Raw genomic sequence first — 21,450 nt, forward strand, 5'->3', positions numbered from 1 at the left:
ACACCTGAGCTTTGGTCAATTTAGATATCTAGGTGACTGTTCTGGCTCACTTGTGTGAATATTCATAGTAGCTGAAGTTTAATCAGCTCTTCAGGCCAAAACAGAGGTGTTTAATGAGCACAGATGACTGGTATGGGAAGCACATGCCCCACCTCAGATTGGGCTCTGACTTGGCACCGGTCAGGATGGGGCAGTTTTTTTCTCACAAGGGCTGGTGGTGTGTGTGGGGGGGAGGGGGAGGGGGAGGGCACTACCCCTGGGCCTGCTCACAAATTGTGCCCCACCAGACTCAGGAGACACCAGTCACCCCTGATCATGAACCTAGTTACGTTAGCATTTTTTTTCTTTTTGGTTGCTGGAAGAGGTGGAATAAGATTATGGTTAGTGATTTGCATACCTAAAATTCACATGTATGTCTCACAGGTGTCTTAGAGGTAGAATAACGTTGAGGCCACTGTCTATAGTTTTTATCTATGGTCCTAAAGTGTCATCTTCTCAGGTGTCATCTTGCCCTGCCTTCTGCCTGACTTCAGGCTGACATGGCTAACTATCTTTCTCTATCCTCCACATTGAGCAGATACTATAGTTTGTGGCATATGAATAAACAACATAACTTTTTAGACTTACAGGACTCAGAAGCTATAACTGAGATGACTTCAGAAAAATACTTCACATCACAGGACAAAAATTCATTACTCTGACGGGCCATAGAAAGAGTGGAGCAGATTGGAAAATGGGATGTATACTTTTGTTCTGTTCTTTTAGCATCTGATTAAGGTAAGGATTGCTGGGATCTTTGCTTAGCTGTGTTCCATACAATTTATTTTTACATCTTCTTTTTCCTAAGAAATATTGTTGTAGTACAATGCAAAAATGCTGTTTACAATATAATGTAAAAATGCTGTCAGGCAGAGCACCCCAAAAGAGATAAGCATACTTCTGACCTGTAGGTCAGGAAGGAAAGCTGGACTGCTGCAGTTTATCCCACTCAGAATTCACCAAGCTATGTAGTAATAGGCTGCCTCCCATTTTTTCCTCCTCTCTAGAACTGTTGTGGTTCAGAGAGATACATTCACAATAAGAGTCAAATGGAGAAAATGTTTTTGGACCTCTGGGCTCCGCAGATCTCTCACAGTTTAAGTGGCTGTACATAAAATATTTTCCTTTTTCTAGTGTTTGCAGTATTTTATTAGTAACATCTTAATTCAGACAATGTCAGGGTGGATGGCAAAATATAAGAGGTTCATGCCCAAAAGATTTTACAGTATAAAAGTCAATCCTTCTGGATCATGGTATATGCATGAGGAGTCACAAGGACCTTTGACATATACACCTAGGCAGGAGTATGGAGGAGTGGAGGCTGCCCAGACCATCCATCCCTCCTTTATCCAATTGAGACAAAATTTAAAGGCCAAACTGAGTCTGGCAGATAAGGTTCTTTGCATGAATCTGATATATTTTATTAGACCAACTTAAATAGTTGGAAAATAATTATTAAGCAAGCTTTCGGGTTCAAAAACCCTTCATCAGGCTGAGGAAGTTTCAGCAGTTGGTGTGTGCTCTTCCTGGATGGAATGACAAGTAAAGGAGCCAGAGGCTGGGCTGGGCTGCATACAAGACAGGTAGTCAGTGAAAATGTAGATTGAGGAGTCAATGGGTGAGAGACAGGCTGGGGGGTGAGGGGAGAGAGAAGGGGGATGACTAGTGGAGAGATACCTAGGGAGTCAGATGTCAGGCAGGTTATAATGTGTCATAAATCCAATGTCTATATTTAGTCCATGATTTTTAGTATCCAGGAGGCTGATGAAGTGAAATTCATAGGCTCATCTCTGGGAAGTGTTTTGTAAGTTTCCTTTGAGGATCAGGGCGGAGAGATTGGAGACAGAGTGGTTTTCTTGTGAGAATGTGCCCCCACAGGTAATTGGGTATTCCTGTCTTTGATAGATATCCGGTGTGCATTCATTCTGGTGCGCAGTCGTTGCTTGGTCTCGCCTACATATTTTTCATCAGGGCATTTATTGCATTGGATGAGAGAGATTACATTTCTGGAGGTGCAGCTGTAAGATCCAGGAATGCTGATGGCTCTGTTGTGGGATGTAGTAATTGTGGTGGAGGTGGAGATGTGTTGGCAGGTTTTGCATTTCTTGTCGTGGCATGGTCGGGATCCTTTTGGTGTGTTCTGGGCTTGAGGAAGTTTGCTTCTGGGGATGAGGTTAGCGAGGTTCGGTGCTTGTGTGAAGGCTAGGATGGGTGGCTCTGGGAAGATGTTTTTTAGTGTAGGGTCTCTTTCTAGCATGGGTTGCAATTGTTTGAGGATTTTCTGTACAGGTTCGAGGGAGGGGTGATATGTCATAACCAGCCGTGTGCGATTTGTGGGGGGTTTTCTTCTGTACTGCAGCAGTTCTTCACGTGGTATCCAGGTGGCTCTTTCAAACATGTGATCTCTCTCTCTGGAGGAGTGTCTTTGTTGGGTGAAAGCCTTTTTAAGATTGGTGAGGTGGCAATCCCAGGTGTTCTCTTCAGTGCAAATTTGGTGGTATCTGAGGGCCTGGCTGTATATCACAGGTTTTTTTGGTGTGTTTAGGGTGATTGCTGGTTCTGTGCAGATATGTATGTTGGTCTGTGGGTTTCTTGTATAATGTGGTCTGTATTTTATCATTCTGGATACTGATCATCGTGTCTAAAAAGGAGATGTTGGTGCTGGAGTACTATAGAGAAAGTACGATGGAGGGATGGTGATTGTTGAATTTCTGATGGAACTCAATCAGAGAGTTCAGATGATGATGTCATCGATAAATCTTAAGTATAACAAGGGTTTGATGGTGCAGTTCTTGAGGAAGTCTTCTTCCAGGTGCCTCATAAAAAGGTTGGCATACTGTGGATTTCATAGATGTTTGGGCTGGAAGGGACCTCGGGAGATCATCGAGTCCAGCTCCCCGCCCGAAGGGCAGGAAGTCAGCTGGGGTCATAGGATCCCAGCAACATAAGCATCCAATTTGCTCTTAAAGGTGTTCAATGTAGGTGCTTGAACCACCTCCGATGACAGGCTGTTCCAGGCCTTGGGGGCTCGGACAGTAAAGAAATTCTTCCTTATGTCCAGCTTGAAACTGTCTTGTAGTATTTCATAGATTTCATAGACATTAGGGCTGGAAGGGACCTCAGGAGATCATCGAGTCCAGCCCCCTGCCCAAAGGGCAGGAAGTCAGCTGGGGTCATAGGATCCCAGCAAGATAAGCATCCAATTTACTCTTGAAGGTGTTCAATGTAGGCGCTTGAACCACCTCCGCTGGCAGACTGTTCCAGACCTTGGGGGCTTGGACAGTAAAGAAATTCTTCCTTATGTCCAGCCTGAAACGGTCTTGCAGGAGTTTGTGACCGTTCGACCTAGTCATCCCTTGGGGCGCTCTGGTGAACAGACGTTCCCCCAGATCCTGGTGGTCACCCTTGATAAACTTATAGGTGGCCATCAGATCACCCCTGAGCCTACGCTTTTCCAGGCTAAAGAGTCCCATGTCTCTCAGCCTGTCATCGTAAGATCTGTTTTCCTGACCTCTGATCATGCGCATGGCTCTCCTCTGGACTCTCTCAAGCTTCTCCACATCCTTTTTGAATTGTGGAGCCCAAAACTGGACGCAGTACTCCAGCTGCGGCCTCACTAAGGCCGAGTACAAGGGGAGAATGACGTCCTGGGATTTGCTCGAGAAGCATCTATGGATGCACGCCAGCATTTTGGTCGCTTTTGGGGCCATTTTGGTGTCCGGACTGAGTCTGGACATTCAGTGCCTCAATGGCTGCAGTTATATGTGCATCAAAGAATCAAACCCAGGTCTTCTGAATGGCAGACAAGGATTCTATCACCAAACCATAACAACTGGTTGATTAGCTTATCTTCTCCTAAGTTAATATTATTTATTTGTATTGCAGGAGTGCCTAGAGGCTCCACTCATGATTAGATTCACTTGTGTAAGGGCTCTACTCATACAACCTTGTCTTCAAACCAACAACTTCAACCTATTATGAGACTTAACAGATGGAGAAAAGAAAAGCATGGGTACCACAGGTACTAGGTAAGAATCAATGAAAAGATATTATTTGCTATAATAATTAGCAGCACACCCAACATGTCCCTTGCCTACCCATTAAAAATTAAATGGTTAAATATGCAGGCAACAATGAGAAGTTCTTTAGTAGAGGTTAATGTTGGAAAGCTAGCCAGAAAGACATTAGTTCTGAGATGTGATTAGTAGGACAATGGAACAAGGTAATGTGAAGACAAACTGCCCCAAACATGGGGAGTAATACAAGAGGAGAGAAAGAGAAAATAAAGAGAGCACAGGCATGTACCTAGGGCTGAACAGCAGAAGAGCAGATATGAAAGAGGAAGAAGCTAGAAAGTGACAATGGAGAGTTTGATTGTGGTACAAAAGACAGGGAGCCAATATATATCAGGAGACAGTGCAAAGAATTGGAAGAGGAAGCACATTTTCACATCCAGGTGAGATGAGCTTGAAATGCAGTTCATGGATCTGAAGTCCAACTGCTTATAGCCTGGACCATTCAGATTTTAGGTGTTGGTTCTGCCCATATCAGTATTAAAGGCGTTCTTCAAAAACAAGGTCTAAATTTGAATTTCAGCCCCAAAATTAGAAAATAGCATCTGGGATTGAGGTTCAACAGGTTCAGATCCCACCTCTATAGCTTAATGAGATATATTGATGATGCTTTTCTGACCTTTGAAATAGATTCTAGTACCTCTTAACACCTGCAGGTGGGGACTTCCCATTGTGCATCCCTTTGCTTTTATACCAGTAATTGGATTCACTTCAACCACAGAGGACTGTAAAACAAAGCCAAAAAAGTGTGATTGCTTCCTGTCTCTCTCTAGCCTGGGCTTCTTGTGGGACCATCATTAGAATGCAAACCACTCTTTTATGATACAGGTTTTTCTAACAGTCACAGACCTTTAAACCCTGTAATATAACCAGCCAGGTTTATTTCCTGTCATCTATTGCCCTGCTAGTACATTTTTTTTCTGAACTCAGTCTGTGGTCAGCTGCATGTGATGTTAATACACAATTACAGTAAATTTACTATTTACCAGCCAAAATTTCCTGTAAGCTTTCTGTGGGCTAGCAATATGAAATGAAATGAAACCAATCAGATGACATCTCATAGATGAGAATTATTTTTTCACTTAGCAGTTGGATCAACTGCATGTTAACTGCTACTAGTTTTAGCAAGGGTAAAGCATATTTTCTAATTTTGTTTTATGGTACTTATATATTTTATTCTAACATCCGAAAACTGTGTTCTGGGGAGCTGTCACCGCAGAGATGTTTAGTGATCCCTCATTGCTTACAGTGCACTGTTACAATGGAAGAATCATAGAAAATAGAGCTGAAAGGAATGTCAAGGGATCATCTGCCCCAACCCCCAACCTGAGGTAGGATCATGTGTCTAAACTACCCCAGAAAATGTTTATCTAACCTGGGCTTAAAAAGATTCCACAACCTTCCTAGGTAAGTTTTCCATGCTTCCAACCTCTCTTGGTTAGTTACAGCAAACCTAAATGTCCCTTGGTGTAGTAGCCCATTACTTCTTATACATCCCCTGTTGAACCATGGATTAATTGAACAACTGATCACCATCCTCTTTGTAAGAACCATTTTTGTATTTGAAAACTATTATCAGGTTCTTGCTCCAGCTCCTATTCTCTCAACTAAGCAATCCCATTTCTTCCAATCTTTCCTTGCATATCACATTTTCTACTTCTCTAGGTGTCCGTGTTGCTTTCCTCTGGACTCTAATTTGTCCACATGTTAAACTATGGTGCTCAAAACAAGACACAGCACTTCCAGAAAGGCCTTACAAGTCCTAGCCAGAGTGAAAAAAATCACTTCCTGCAATTTTTCATACCACACTCTGGCTAAGATGTGTCAGTATACTTTTTAGTCTTTTTGCTACCATATTACATTGTTGACTCATCCACCATAATCCCCCATAACCTTTTCTGCATGACTGCAACCTCAGCAGTTGCTCCGTAACTTATATTGGGCGCTTGAAAGAGTGTTGTTTTGTTTCTTGTGTCCAGTTCCAAATGGCTATACATGGCAACAACAAGAACGTCCCACCACCATGTCCAGTAGATTAAAAGACAGAGTTGGTGGTCGGAGCGGGAGAGTGGGAGCAGGGGGCAATTGGGTTCTGAGAACAGGAGGGAGGGAGTGGATGTGGGATCTCAGGCCGGAAACTGGGGGTGTGCAGGTTCTGAGAGCAGGGACAGGAGATGACCGCAGTCCTACCCCTTCTGGGAACTCCTAAACAGTCCCCAGCTGAGCTGCTGCTCTATGTGCTTTGCTTGTCCTGGATGTTGCTTTAAAGCAACAGTAGCAACAGCAGCTGGGGACTATTTTGGATGGGCTGGCCTTAGGGAAAATGGCGCCTTGAGTGAACTTGTATTTTGGCACCCTTTCTTTGAGTGTCAGTATGAAAATTAATGAAATTTTCAGAACTAAACTGGAAAACTGCTGGGCTGGATTGGGAGACTTGCTTCCATACAGATAAAATCTTCAGCTCTGGGATTACAGAAGGGTCAAAATCCATGCTGTATGTACTGCATTATCCAAGCAGAACATTTGGGCCTAGAATGGTATTCCTGATCTTGGACGGCCTTGCTTGGAGGTACTTGGAGGCCTGATTCTACATAACACTGCTCTCTGTGTCACCATTTGCTATAAAGTGCAGTCATCCTGATCTGGTAGCATTCTCTGGGCCTTGTGTATTCCTAGTGAACATGTATAAATAACTTATACCAAGGCCAAAGCAGTGTATAGTCAGCTCTGCATTCCTACTGCTTCTGCTCAGAGAAATACACCTTTCAGAAGAAATATGTCTTTTGACTGGGACCATTGCATGTTCCCCTTCAGAGTAACACTTCTGTAGTCTAGGGGAACAAGAAGTAGAACTGTGTGGGCATTATAGACTTTGACCTTTTGAAGCAAGCAGAAGGGTGACAAATAACAGCCCCAAAATCTATTTTCTCAGATTTACCATGCGATATTTATTAATTTCTGCTTACTAAATTTCCACCCTGACCTTCTAACACACCAACTTTTCACACATCACATGCCACTGCAAATAAATAAAGAGTGATAGGACATTCAAGTGAAGTATTCAAAGGGCACGGTGAAATACATTGCCAGACTGTAGCAGACTACTGCAGGAACTGGTAAGAGAAGTTGGAGGACCTTCTTCCATTTTATGCCACCAACCGGAGTCCAGTCATAATTTTAGTCCTTTTTCTAGACTGGGTGCTGTGACAGCTTTATGTTAATGTCCACCTGCAAAGAATGGAAGTACAGGACTAAGAGAAATTATTATATTCTTCCTGGTTACATCAGCAACATATCTGACTTCTCCCCAAGAAAGCGTATGCTACAAACATTTATAAACTTTGGAGATACAATGTCACTGAGTTTTCTAAGTGGCTAAATATTGTAATAGACTGTGATCCATGCTAAAGAGTTTCTATTTACAAGCTGCAGCGTGCAAGCTTGTATCATTCTAAATTACAAAATGAGATTGGTTATTTCCAGGGATTGAGATACTGTCATGAAACTAAATGAAGACATACCACACATTATCCATTTCTGTAGATACAAACGCACTGTATTTAATCTTGTTCTTAATTTTTAGCTAATTTATTTAGCAGCCTATGATTTATAGATCCATAGATGCTAGGGTCAGAAGGGACCTCAACAGATCATCGAGTCCAACCCCCTGCCTGGGCAGGAAAGAGTGCTGGGGTCAGATGACCCCAGCCAGATGCCTATCCAGCCTTCTCTTAAAGACCCCCAGGGTAGGGGAGAGCACCACCTCCCTTGGGAGCCCATTCCAAATTCTGGCCACCCCTACCATGAAGAAGTTCTTCCTGATATCTAGCCTAAATCTGCTCCCTGTCAGTTTGTGACCATTGTTCCTTGTTACCCCAAGAGGTGCCCATGTGAACAGAGACTCTCTGATTCCTTGCTACACCCCCTGCCCGCAATGAATTTGTAGGCAGCCACAAGATCACCCTTTAGCCTTCTCTTGCAGAGGCTAAAGAGGTCCAGATCCCTCAGTCTCTCCTCATAGGACTTGGGCTGCAAACCCTTAACAATATAAGTAGCCCCACTCTGGACCCTCTCAAGGTTATCCACATCCTTCTTAAAGTATGGCACCCAAAATTGGATGCAGTACTCCAACTGCAGCCCGACTAATGCTGCACAGAAGGGAAGTATTACCTCCTTGGTTCTATTAGTCATGCATCTGCTGATGCATGATAAAGTGGGGTTAGCTTTGCTGATGATTTCATCATACTAATGACTCACGTTCATCTTGAAGTCGACTATGACTCCGAGATCCCTTTCCATTTCTGTGCTGCTGAGAGGGTCATTTCCCAGCCAGTAGGTGTGCTAGATATTTTTATGCTCTAGGTGCTGCCCTCTGCATTTGTCCTTGTTGTACTGCATCCTATTGTGTTCTGCCCACTTTTCCAACCTATCCAGGTCTGCCTGCAATTGTTCCTGACCTTCTGGTGTGTTCACTTCACCCCACAATTTAGTATCGTCCGCAAACTTGGACAGAGTACACTTTACACACATATCCAAGTCACTGATGAAGACACTGAAGAGTACAGGTCCAAGGACTGAGCCCTGCAGGACCCCACTGCCCACTTCCTTCCAGGACAATACTGACCTGTCCACTACCACTCTCTAAGTGTGACCCCAAGCCAATTTGCCACCCACCGGACTGTGTGATCATCTAAGTCACAGCCTCTTAATTTATTTATGAGAATAGGACAAGATACCGTATCGAAGGCCTTCCTGAAATCCAAGTAAATGACATCCACCTCTACTCCTGCATCCAAGCATTTTATGACCTGGTCATAAAAAGAAACCAGATTAATCAGGCATGATCCACCTGCTACGAATCCATGCTGGTTGCCCTGCTGCATTATTTTTCCTGCTGCACTTACACAAATATGATTCTTAATTATCTTTTCAAAGACTTTTCCAAGGATAGAGATTAGACTGATTGGCTTATAATTACTTAGATCCTCCTTCCTCCCCTTCTTGAATATAGGGACCACATTAGCCCTTTTCCAGTTCCCCAGGACCTGGCCTGAGCTCCACAAGCACTCATACAGCCATGCCAGTGGTTCTGCTATGACAGAAGGCAGTTCCTTCAGTACTCTCGGATGCAGCTCATCCAGGCCTGCTGACGTGATTTATAGCGTGCTGTAAATCTATGTGTAAATATTGTTAGAAGGTGCTTCCAACAATAAAACAAACTCTTTGCCTTGAATAGTTTCCATTCAAGGGTATACAATGCACTGAATTAATATGTAAGAGCGTAAAAAAAACCATTAAACTTCAGTAGGTTAGACAGTTGTCTTAAAGCTGAAGCAAACGTACTAACATTTTGACTTAGTCTCCAGGATGGTATTTGGAATTACCCTGCAAAAAATATTCATGGGAAGATGTAATATTTCAGCCACAACAAAACTTTTCACTACCTATTATACAGAACTGCTCAATCAAGGGTGTCTTAGTTAGGTATAATATAAGTGTTACTGTTATCAAAATGCTCAGACATAGACAGCAGAAACTCAAATTCAGTTTCCCTTTTAATAATGTGCCATTGTTTTGCACTGTTTGCCACTAGGAGGCTTATCTTGCCAAAGAGATGTCATTGATGCACTCAGCCAGCTGTTCTTTTGAACTTACCTAGTCACACATTTTATGATGTGAAAGGATGGTTATGATTGTGTAGTCTGATCTCATTTACAACACAGGAGTTGAACCTGGGATAGTCTAAAGGTCACTAAGAGTATGGACAGCTCTTGCATTTGTAGCACTACAAAATGTGAGCATACAAATGCTCTGTACTGCTACACAGTGCAAGCATTTCAAAATAGTATCTGTCTGAAACAGGAACTTCTCTGTAATGCTTTTTTTGTAATGCCATATGTAATGGCTGTTCAGTTGTATATAGTACCAGGACACCCAGAGTCCCGCGGTCTTCTTCTTTTCCTCGCTCCCTCTGAAGGGGAAGATGCAGCTGGCTCCCTAATAGCCCACCTATCAGTGAGCTGTCCGGGCAGTGGCACTACTCAGGATGGTGAGAGTGAGAAGAGCACCTCTCTTCATCCTCAGCACTTCTACAGGCTTAGGGGTCTGTCTTTGACAGCTGCCACTTTTTAGCAGCTGCCAGCAAATTACTGACAGCCCCCACCCCGCTTCTTCTCTGGAATGGAGGAGGGAAGGTTAAGGATCAGCCCTTTGGCTGGTGAGAGCACCCTTGAGGTAACTTTATAGGCTAGAATACCTATACATCCCTGTAGTACAACCAATGGACATCTGTCCATAGCCTATATAAGTCACCACATGAACAGATGACCAGAAATATGGGCATATCAAATAGCCAGCATGAATATAGAATTTGATTGTTAAAGTCAGATCTCAACAGATTAAATTGGCGTAACTTTTGAAGTTAGTGTGTCTTTATTGAATTACACCATCTGAAGGTGTGGTGTGAAGGACTGTATTCCCATTCAGCAGCATCCAAAGCACTGTCTATTTGGTTTCAGGAGCTATGGGAAGTAGTAGAAGAAAGCTCATTGCTGCTCCAACTCAAATATTATTCAATTCAGCATCCCAAAAGAATTGTTAAATCAGGAGCTTCGGCTATTGTGAGTTAGAATTAGTATCCCAGGATGGGCTGAGAGATGCGCCAGATTGGTTTTCAGATGATTTGTCCATGAAAGAAGTGGCAGATGTAGCTCCTGGTGACTATGGATTAATAACTCAACCAGCAGAAAAAGTTGTACAAAGGAAGCTCACAGAATTCCACTGAATGGAACTCTTAATATCAGAAAACGGATGTTGCATACAAAGTAGATAAATTGATGTTAGTCCAAAAATAAACTTTATTAATATTTAGTCTGGTAGTTTGTTCAGAGATTCTAATTCAATGGATATTTGAGGTGATTAGCATCTTTCAAAGTAAGAATGAAACATTTTCTCTCTTGCGCTTTCTCCCTCTCTGACGCTTGCTATGCCAGTTAGTGTAGTAGTGTCTGGCACCTGATAGATGAAAAGGGAACATACTGTTCTCAGTGATATATAGGCTATGGATGACTCATGTCAAGAATCTGCAGGTAGCTTTGTGGAGTTTTGTTCTGGTTGTTTGTTTGTTTTTGTTTTTTGGTTGCATTGTTAAATTTCCAGCCATGATGTGTTCCAGCAGCACCACTAGGGAGCATTCTTTCCCCTTTCATTAAACCATTCCTACTGCATCCAGTGATCTAATGAATACAAAGTTATCATTTATGTGGCTATCTAGACATTTCAATAAATATTAAAAACTTGTTTTAAAATGTCATGTATGAGGAAATGAGGACGGCGGTTTGAAAATGTAGTAAGAAGTTAATGGCTGATATTTTCTCTCTGAGCCTGTGAAATCTGAGTCCCAGGTGTCCTACTTCCTGTTTTCTCTGCTGCAATGAGTGATCTCACTTCATTAACAACTAGAATGGAAAATCAGTGGGCACTTACGATACATGGGAGGTCCCTCACTCTGACAGAGAAGTCCAAAGACTGTACCTCACATAGGTCATGAAGTGGAAATTGTTTCAACACTGTTTGAGCTAGCCCCTGGTTATGTTTTTAGATAATAAGTTATTAACAATTTTCTTCTTTAGAAATCTTGGGAAAGTTTAAGGGATTTTTTTAAAAGCTAATTGGGTACAGCACTTCTGTTACTCATTTTTGGAGTTGAGTGAGTATATGTCTGTGTCTGTTTATATTTCCATTGTTTGGTATCATAGGCCATATCCCCTCTGAACCTGTATATAAACTGTTTCCACCTCTGTGCCCACTCTTGAAATTACCAAAGACAATAACTTTATAATCGTAATGAAGCAAAGCAGTAGGGTAAATTAGAACAATTTGTTGTTGTTGTTGAGTGTTATCTGTCTATGAAATGCTTACTGTGGGAAAACTGAGCTAAGCAGCTGTCCATTAGAAAGCTCAAAGAACAAAACTTAAATTGCTGGCTGTGAGGCATACAAGCTAGCAGGGCCTGGGAAATGACCAAAGCTTGTGGAGAGAGACCTTTCACTCACCTAGGAAGGTATCTCTGGAATTAGGGCTAAGAATTTTGCTTTTATTGATAAAATGATTGATTTTGGCCAGCTGTCACATTGACAAACCAGCAGAGATTTTTTATCAACTTATATCTCTCCCTTCATTTTAAAGTGTAATTATTTATTGAGAGGCAGAACCCCTCCATTAAAACTGCTCCTTACTGACAAGAAGAGAAAAGGAAAAGGTCATTGTAATTCTTAATTCTGGGAAATGCTTTAATACCATCATCATTGGCAATCCCTCCAGTTCGAGGATGATTGTCTTCTATGATTGTTTTATCTGCAGATCCACAGATGGCTGATCAGGCCTTTCCAAGATCAACACTGTGTTGCAGCTTGAGTACATGTTTCTGTGTGGGGTGGGTGGCTCTAGGTTCTTGGTTTGGCCCTCAACACACTGTTTCTGCCACTCCCATTTTTCTGTCTCCTGTTGTCATCATAAGGTTTCAAAATACTGAAATCCTTGCAGCAGACTCTTCCTCTGTTTCAGGCAGTCCTTGGTTGATAGTCTCCCTTGAGCTGATGCCAATTTTGCATTTTTTCAAGTTGGCCTTGAGGACATCCTTGAAGTGCTTTCTCTGTCCTTCTCTTAAGTATACATCCTGACTGAACTGGGAGACTAAAACTTGCTTGAGTCAGACACCCAGATGATATATATGGCAGGTCCAGTGAAGTTGATGTCAGATGATCATTACCTTATTACTCACGGTGTTTGCCTGTGAGGGGATGCTAATTAGGCCTGTACAAGTAGGCAGCTTCAATCTGGCTTTGGATCTGGCTGCTTCAGATGCCAGGGATCTGATCTGGAGCTCTGGACTGGGTTTCTACTTTGATCCGGCTGAAGTGGCTCCAAAACTTTGGAGCCACCTCAGAGATTTGGCTATACGGTATAATGGGGAATCAATGAAATATCTATAACTTTGTCGTGTTTTGTCTGATTTGGATGAAACTTGCAGAGATTGTAGCCTCTGCTGAGAGCATGAAGCCTGTCAAGGAGATAGGTGTAGGGGGGTTCTGGGGCCCTGTACCTCTGGCTGCTGACAGGCAAAACTCGTGACATGGGTGCTTGTACAACTGTCTGTCTGTCTTGGGGTGGGGGGGGGGGGAACTACTGCAGGCCTGGCTGCTAAGCTACTGTGTTACCAGTTACCAGTAAATCACAATTCACCCAGGGACCAACTCAATACACAGTTGCTAGCTAATGTAGCCAGTTAATTAGCATTAATTAACAGCTACAAAACCAGAGACTAAGGAGAGGAAATAATCAATACAGACAATCAACTGCCCCAAAACAGCTACAGTCAGTCGCACAAGCACCCATGGCATGAGTTTTGCCTGTCAGCAGCTAGAGGTGCAGGGCCCAGAACTCAGAAGCCCTGCACTGTTCTCGACAGCTGGCAGGCTTTGTGGCCACAGCAGGGGCTACCATCCCCGCAGTTTTCACCCCACTGCTCCTTAACACACACAGTGTCACCCATGTCACGAGTTTTGCTTGTCTCTAGCTTGAGGTGCAGTTCCCCACAAACCCCTGAAGTTTGCACCCCCCTGTGGTGTAATACCTAGATGTGACATGAGTTTTGCTTTCAAGAATTTGGGGTACAGTTCCCCCCAAACCCCTCCACCTATCTTGTTGAAGCTTGGTAGACTTCATGCTCTCAGCAGAGGTTACAATCCCTGAAAATTTCATCCAAATCAGACAAAAAACAAGAAAGTTATAGATATTTCATTGATTCCCCATCATATCCTATGGCCGGATCTCTGAAGCAGCTCTGAAGCTTTGTTGATGCGCTTCAGAAGCTCCAAACTGCTTTGGAAAGCCTAACAAAGCCAGAGCTTCAATCAGACATGACACTTCAGATGCCAGAGCGCCTGAAGCATGGTCCGAAGCCTCGCACAGCCCTAATGCTAATGTCTGTGTATCTACTGAAGGATCTTCCACAGGCAGTATTAATAGTACTTCTCCAGTGACTTGAAGTGTCTCCTGTACGCTGTTTGTGTCTCAGATCCATACAGTAAATTGGGGACCATGACTTATTGATAAACTATAAGCTTGATTGCGGATCTGATCTTAGTCCTCAAACACCCTTTTCATCAGGTGTCTGAAGCCTGCCCTGGCGATGCTGGATATCTTCATTGATGTCAGCCTTCTGCAAGAGATGGCTTCTGAGGTATGGGAAATTGTACAATACTAAAATTCCTTCAGCAGAGCAGACATTGTGCTGCCTTTGTCCCTTTTTTTTTCACCCAACACACAAAATATACAAAGGTAAATGAAAACATTTACTTTGGTTGTTGCTGTATCAATCTAGTGAAGGCCAAAGAGTAGTTCACACTGACCTGTGCAGAATTTTACAAAAACATTGCCTCTGGTTTAGTCTCCCAGACCAGATCCAGACCATGGCCTACTTGCTGCCAGTCACCACCCTCACTGTTAACACTCATCTCCAATTTCAGACTAATCCTTTGTGAGCTTTTTAAGGAAATTTTAAATCTATTCAGTTACTACCATTCTGAGTTTCAATGATTTTGTCTCTCACCATTTAACTTTCATTTTCACTCCAACCTCAGGAGACTGTTATAATTCATGATTTTCAAAGGCAACTAGATAATTTAATGGAAGATATCACGTGTCTAAATTCCTCAGCCTTTTCAAATGATAGACAACCATACTGCGTTATGTTCTGCTTCATGGCACCCATTGAAGTGATTTCAGCAAATCCTCTAATAACCTCTAATCCTTGAATTTGCCTGAGAAAATCTTATAACTAGCAATGCATCCTCATCCTCCTCAACTTGTCAACCACTTCCAGCACTATTTGTTGTTCTCTTCTTCTTGATGTTTTATCTAATCTTGGCTTTTGTGATGTAATCCTCTGCTGGCTCTAGCTGTGTCCTTGTATTGTTCAAAGGGTCTTCCTCAGATCCCTTCAGCTCTTGATGAGGGTCTTTCAGGGCTCCCTTTCCTCTCCTTGAGTGCAGCTGAAATTCACATCCAGATGCTTGGACCTGCATTTTACATATTGGCTTCCATTCCACCTAGGAGAGCACACAAAGAAACAACAAACTCTTCCCTGTGCCTGAAAAAGGGTGTTTGTACCTGGAACCTTGCAAAGAACATTTTTCAAACTATTTAGTTGGTCTGATAACAGATATCACATTTACCCAAACAACCTTGTCTGCCTATGTGCTTAGACTAGCATGGCTTCAACCAACACCCGGCTCCCCCCAATCCAGATGCTCATTATTTCATTGCTTAACTGCTTCATCACCCTTTTTCTGGTCTTGGGAAATGCAATCTTGTACTGTCTATATCTGTTCCAGGTGATGTTACAAAATTGCTTTTTTGGCTTGTCCTTATGACCCTGCATCTCTCCATGGAATCAGACCCAGACAACTTATCTTCATTATCATGGCCTATGCCAGCCCTAGCTATCATCTCCCATGGGCTATTGAGAGGTAATCTTTCTGCCACCAGTGCCACTTTCATAGACTGCTCCTTATGTTTGGGACAAGCTTCCTGCAAAGATCTGCAAGCCAGTTCACTGGCTTTTTTCAAATCCTTCTTAAAATCCTTTTGCCATAGTGCCTAGAAACAACCTCAGAATGATTAGGCTGACGCTATCAACCCTCCCTTAAGTAAAAAGCTGTGTTTTCCAGTGCTTACCACCTTCTTAAAAAAAAAACCTTTACCCTCTACTGCTGTTATTTCCTTTTTCTGTCTAAGACATGGGGCTTCATTTTGTATGACCAGCTAAATACATTCCATGGACCACATCCTCAGTTGCTATAAATGTACAAAACTCTTCTGACATATGAGTCAGTGGAGCTACTCTGGTTATACTAGTTGAAGCCTGTGGCTAATGTTAAGGAAAGAAGAAAATGACGGGTTGTGAATTTGAATGTAAACGGAGCTAGAAACTGTTCATGTAAATATGTTGGCGCAGCAAATATTTTCTTGTATTTCTATAGGGCTGATCACAATAGGGTCCTAGTTTCCTAGGGTGCCTGTACATGAGCGTGGAGACTGCTCTGACATGCTGTAATTATAGCTTGTTGGAGCAGACTCAGTTAGTCAGATCTGCTGCAGTATGGTAATTACGCGATCTTGTGTATCAGCATCCCTGTGTTTTAAAGTGGCGGTGGAGGCACTTGAACTAAAACTCATCAAATGAGGTTTAGTTCAAGCACCTCCACCACCATTTTGAAGTGCAGGGATACTGATACATGAGATGCTGGGGCAGCTCTTGGAGCCACTCTGATTAAAGCGGCAGCCCCCTCCCCACTCCTGGAGCATGTGTAAAAGTGCCACTAGGGACTAATGCAGTAGAAAAATACAGAAAGCAACAACAAAATAAACAGCATACAAAATACTTTCTGCAAGAACATAGTGGAAAATGTGGAGTGATTATGCCTAGGATATGCAAAAACCTTGGCATTAGGGAGAATAGAGGACCGTGACAAGGGAAAGAGGCTGGGAGAGATTGTGGGGAATTCCTGCAATAGAGGGTGACACATAGGGCACATCCACACATGCAAGCATGTGCACTTGCAGCAGCTCAAATAGAAGCAGTGAAAATTTGAGCTGGGGCTTTTTGCCTCAGTGCATGTGCTCAGACATGAATTTTGTTGTGGAGCAAATTGTGCCACTTGGGGCAAAATAAACCTGCCTGGCCCCTCCCAGATCTGCAGCCAAGCTGGGTCCTATAGCACGAGCAGCCCAGGGCCAGCAGGACCCGGCCCGTCTCCATGCAGTCCCTGGGCTGCTCATGCTGCCTGGCCCGGCACACAGGGACCACATAGAGTTGAGCCAGGCCCTGCCAGCTCTGAGGCTGTTTGGGTCTTGACACTATAGGAAGGGCCCAGCCGGGTGGCAGGACCCAACACACCATGTGGGAACCAAGTGTCGCACCAGGTCCTGTCACCATGGGCCAGGCCCTGTCAGGCTGGGCAGCAGACAGGCCCTAGGGCCAGCTCCTGCCTCTGGCCCACAGTGCCTGTGGGGCGGGTGAGGATCTGGCCCAGTCCCATGTGGCTCTCTAGTCTGGCTTTGCACTGGAGCGGGTCACACAGCTCCTGTGTGCACCTCCCGGAGCCACACAACCTGCTCCTGTGCAAAGCCAGACTAGTGAGCTACACAGAGCTGGGCCAGGTCCTCACCCCCCACAGCCCCAGGGACAATCCCCCACCACTCCCCCAACCCCCCTACATCCCTCTGCCACCCCTCACCCACCCACACCCATGAGGCCCCCCATCCCCCCGCACTTACCTTGGAAGGGGCTGGTGGCAACAGGAGCACCAAAGAGATGCTCTAGTCAAAACCAAAGCATTTCTTTTGGAGGACCAACTCCCTGCTTGCTCCAGGCACAGCCTGGAACTGTGCCTTGTTCCACTCTATTGCAGAGCAGTTTTTTTAGACTCCTGAATATCCTGGAAACTTGCAGTATGGGGAACTTTTTTCGTTCCTGCACATGCCTCTTGCCCTGCCTCAGAGGGGTTTGAGGCAGGGAAAAAGGCACACGCGCACGCATCTGAATGTGCTAATCGGAAGCATCATGGGGAGGGAGCTGGTGGGATGTGAGGAACTACTAGTGGATGCAATGAGTTCAGACTACAAAAGTGATGATACTCTGATTGTTTATCATAATCAAGCACAAAGGGCCAGCTTCTCCTCTCATTTACATGAGTGTACTCCTGAAGTAGCATTGTCCTCGTTGATTTTTGAATCCCCTCTAATAGTAGTGCTAAACATAGTACTTTCTAACATAGGCAGTCTGTGAAAAGACAAAGTTAGGAAGCTTGGTAAGTCTATTAAATATGAAAAAATAAACAGTAATAGATTACAAGCAGTGTACCTCAGTGGACATGTCTACACATGTGCTTTAATGCTCAGTAGTCTATTTTACTGTGCATTAAAACATCACATAAAAAACCTTACAATTATGCCGATGCTCAGTAAAATAGGCTACTATGCATTAAGCATCATTTAAAAACCAGACACATTCAATACTGCACATTCAGGCAGTCAAATACACATTTCTTTAATACCTCACACTAGAGGTACTAAATTTAATGTGCATTAGAAAAAGCACCTTAATGGATGTGTAGATGTGCCCAGTGTCTCCTAGTCAAATTCTGCCCTTGTTCACATAACTGTAAATATGAAGTAACCTCATTGAAGTAAAGAGTCTTCTACTTATTTGCATAAATTAAGAGAATTTTGTAGAGGAACCAGCCTGACTGTATGGAGAAGATCATGACATTGTTTTATAATTTTATAATTACTCATGTCATTTTTAGATAGCTGTAACTTGTGGTTTGCTGAGGATGATAGAAGTTATTGAGGAAAGCATTTAAAGCCAGATTTTTCAAGGTATTTATGTGCCCCAAAGAAGCAGATAGTAGGATTTCAAGAGTTTGTGTGCATAAATCTCATTGAAATCCATGGGAGTTAAATATTTGATCTATTTGGGCAGCTTCAGAAATCCCCATAGGAACCTAAGGACACAGGTGTGCACTGCCTAATTACCTTCATAATTCTAGTGCTAGTAATTATTATTATTCCTTTTGAATTATGCATACTGTTGGGTTTTCTTGGGTGATGCAATTCTTATACCTTCTTGTCACAGAATTTTCTTGCCAAGCTTTTCTCTTTTGACACTTCAGGGTAGTAATTACAGTAATAGTCTCCCTTTTACTTCATTAGGCATGTGGGCGAAATTCAGCAGTCAAATGTAAAGGAGATAAAAATTACATAATAAGTGGGCAAAACTCTTCCGATTCTATGGCAGTCATAGACAGATATAATTCCATTTTCCCTTATGCTGATTTATATAACATGAGAACTAAATGAATCTAAGACATTTAAAAGGTATATAAGTTAAGATACACGTTGGAATAGGAAACAAAAGGAGGTATCATTTATGTAAAAAAGGATTTGGTTCTCCTTTTGCACTGGTTTTGTACTAGAGAGAAGTAGTGGGCTGTCTTAGTCTGCAGTTAGACAGAAAGCAGAGCAGGGTAGAACAAGACTAAATAGTAAGTCTCTAGTTGCTTTTGTATTAGTGTAGATCCACTGACTTCCTCAAGTTACTCTGTTAATTCTTTAATGCCAGTGTAACTATAAGGAGACTCAAGACATTAAACCAGTGATTCTCAACCGGGGATGCCTAGAGAATGTTTCAGGGATGCTGCAACGTTAGCACTGGGAAGAATAAGAGCTGATATTTTCTGAGGGACACCTTGATTCTATCAAGGGGTGTCTCAAGTCTAAAAAAGGTTGAGAGTCACTGCATGCACTCAATTCTGATTTGGCCTCTTCAGTTATAGATATTCCCAATCTGCAGGTTTTTAACATTTCCCATCATTTGTGACATCTCTAGATCAACTTCTTACATGTACTTGAGTTCTTCAAACCCAGACTAGCTACACTTGTCAATATGTCTTTTGTTCTCTGCTAATGAAGCAAAGCCAGCTCACACCATTGATTTAAAGAGCTTATCTAAGCAGAAAATACAAATGGCTGAATTCATCTCTGTGGTAACTACTGAAATCAATAAAGTCACAGTAGACAGCGGTTGTAGGGCAAACTATTATTGTTGTTATTGATCATACACTGTCTTGCACTTTGAGTCATCATTTACATTACAGCTGGTAAAAATTCTTCTATTCTGAGTTGGTAGCATTAGTAGCTATGCTGCAAATGTGTAAGGCAGAGGGGTGTCAGGGTCTCCTGCTGCTTGGGCAGGACTGCATTCTAACCGCTCATCAAGGTTCTCATATGAAATACTAGCTTCAGATGTTGTGGTCAGCAGTGGAATTCAGCAGATGCGCTTGCATATTGAGCAGAGCAAACAAATGTGAGCTATTTAACAATTTTGCAAACAATTACAGCCCCCCTCCCCCTTACATTCATGAGATTTTACTCACTACCCCAAACAAAACAGGATTATGCCCAAACAGCTGGTTGTCACTGCCAAAGTGAAAAATTAACATGTCATAGAGGAGGGTGAGGAGCAGAAGATCAAAGGATAACTACTTTTTCTCAGCCACACCAACTTACACAATATAAAAACCATCATGAATTTCATCAACAGCACTTTACATTCCTCATGGGGAATGGAGAGAGAGGGAACTTTTGGTGGGATGAAGTTGAAAACAAGACAGAAGACAGGGTAGATACACACCTAATAGACTAGCTAAATAAGATATACAGAGAACATAAACTTCATCAGGCACTGTCAGAATAGGCTGTGTGTTATACAGGACATAACAGATTAAATACCTGGAGTCCTATGATATTCATTTGTTTGGATCTGATGAAAAAGAATTTTTTTTTTTTTTTTCTGTTTTTTTTGCACCGGTCCTGGAAGCACTGCATACCAGGTCAATGCATGGAGTGGATGGAGCACGCTCCGGTTCCACCACCCAATACCAAAAAGAATCTGCTCAATATAGACCTCCTATGGAGGACATATCAGAGACAATTACCCTGGGGAGCTCGCCTACGTGGTCACGCTGCTAAAAAAAATACCTGAGTGTACCTAAGCAAGTTTCTGCTGTAGACTGATTGCAGTCCATTTCATTTGGCTGAGCAGAGAAAGGTAGTTCATGTTACCCTCATGTCAAGCAGAAGGCAGGGTAGATCTGTATCAAAAGAAGATATATAAATGAGACAGACATAGAGCACAAGCTTTCATGAACTTACGCTCACTTATCTGATGAAGCTTGAGTTCACAAAAGCTTATGCTCTATGTATATCTTATTTAGTTAGTCTATAAGGTACATATCTACCCTGACTGCTGCCTGACTTCAGATGAACACAGCTAAATACCCTGGTCAAAACAAGGTCATGTCTGCTAATAATTTACTATCCAAACCTCCTTGGAAAACACCTGTTGAAAAGCCATTTAGGTAGCAAAATATTTTTGATAAGTGAAACAGTTTCAAGTTACTGTATCAAACTTAAGAGTAGAGAGATACAGCAATGTATTAAATAAAGATTAAAAAGAGAGCAGCTTGTTATGCAACAGTAAAAAATATTGCCATTTAGATAATCAAAGATGACTGAGCTCTTCCTCTCATGATCAGCAGTGGCACAACTAGAGTGGGGCAACAGGGGCAATAGGGACAACTGCCCTGGGTGCCAACAGGGGTTAGAGAGAGAGGAGGGGAAAAACAGCTTTTGCTGCAGCTTGCCATTGCAATCACAGAGGCAGGAGCAACCAGAAGTTGTTGCTGCTCCTGTGTGCAGCAGCTACTCTGGG

The 21,450-nt window shown here is 42.8% G+C and overlaps 1 pseudogene; it reads right to left on the reverse strand.

The window, feature by feature from the left end:
• Positions 1 to 20,533: 20,533 nt before the first annotated feature.
• Positions 20,534 to 20,736, reverse strand: LOC149865814 (U2 spliceosomal RNA; annotated as a pseudogene).
• Between the last annotated feature and the right edge of the window lie 714 nt (positions 20,737 to 21,450).

This window comes from Crocodylus siamensis, chromosome 4, assembly GCF_052110815.1.
Source record: "Crocodylus siamensis isolate JL-2025a chromosome 4, ASM5211081v1, whole genome shotgun sequence".
NCBI lineage: Eukaryota > Metazoa > Chordata > Crocodylia > Crocodylidae > Crocodylus > Crocodylus siamensis.